The sequence below is a fragment of the Echinops telfairi genome, unplaced genomic scaffold, assembly GCF_000313985.2.
Source record: "Echinops telfairi isolate 266 unplaced genomic scaffold, ASM31398v2 ScPeMD7_7469;HRSCAF=8507_1, whole genome shotgun sequence".
NCBI lineage: Eukaryota > Metazoa > Chordata > Mammalia > Afrosoricida > Tenrecidae > Echinops > Echinops telfairi.
The window spans coordinates 108,647,012-108,648,275 of NW_022111373.1; positions in this window are offsets into that span (position 1 = coordinate 108,647,012).

A 1,264-nucleotide genomic window follows, 5' to 3' on the forward strand; every position below is an offset into this window, starting at 1 on the left:
TTTCACTGGTTTGTATGGCAGTGGACATGGCAAAGTTAAAGCAAAACCCAAAACAAAACAAAACAACCCAAACTCCCTGCCATGGAATTGATTCTGACTCAGTGACTCTGTAGGACAAGGCAGAACTGCCCCTTCAAGTTTCCGAGGCTCTAAATCTCTAAGGGAGCAGAAAGGCTCCTCCTTTCCCTAGAGCCCTTCTGATTCGCAGCCCCGTATATAAGCCCCTGCACCCCCAGGCCCCTGGGGAAGCTAAGATCATCTGAAAATCCACGCCTCCATAGGAAGGAGAACAATGGCAAAAAATAAATTTTTTCCAGAAATGTGAAAATTGGCCAAATATCTTCAATAATCCAAGGAATGGTAAAGAACAATTGGCTTTATTTCAGTAAAGGATGAGTTTTGTGGTAGTTTAATTTCCCCTTCTTTCCAGATGGTTTAGTGGGTTACACATCCGGCTGCTAACTACAAAGCCAGCAGTTTGAATCCAACAGCAGAGGCAGCCTTCTGCTCCTTTAAAGATTTGTAGCTTTAGAAACCCAAAGATGCAGCTCTACTCGGTCCCATAGGATCCTATGAATCGGAATCTCTTTGGTTTTTTACCCGGCTACGCAATCATTTTGAAAGCCAATATCCTTGCAATTATGGTAGCCATAAGAAACAGCTGTCTGACAGACACTGGAGGAGACAAAATGGGGTTGGAGGGTGCAAAAAAGGCCCAGCGACACAGATTTGCCATTATCTGAGCTGTCTGGTATTTGGTGTGTCTTGGCCCTCTCAATAAGGACAGCTTTCCCTATAGGCATTTGTGTTAGGCTAGGATGACTAGAAAAACAAATCCAGTGACTCATTGTGGCAGTTACATAATCTCCTGTCAACTTGTGCAAAGGGGTGGAGTCTAGCCTGTCAATCAGGTTCATAGCCATTGTAATACCTCTGTGTGGGCATGCCCTTCTCCTGAAGATTCTGGGAACTCCTGTCTTCTTCCCTGGAGGCAGGGCACGCTCTCTTTCTGCAAGACATTCTGTTGAAAAGCCACATGAAGCTATGCTGATGGCAGCCAGAGCCCTGGAGCTGGAGGAGCCACATGGAGAGCTGCGCCCGTGATGAGATGCTTCCACAAGGCTTTTCACCCACTGGCCTGTGATCTTCCTGCCTTCAGTATCATTGCATGTGTTGCGTGAGTCTGTAGAAGGACTTATGGATTAGTATCGGGCATATGGCCTAATATCGAACTTACGGATTTGATCTTGACTGGACCAGCGTG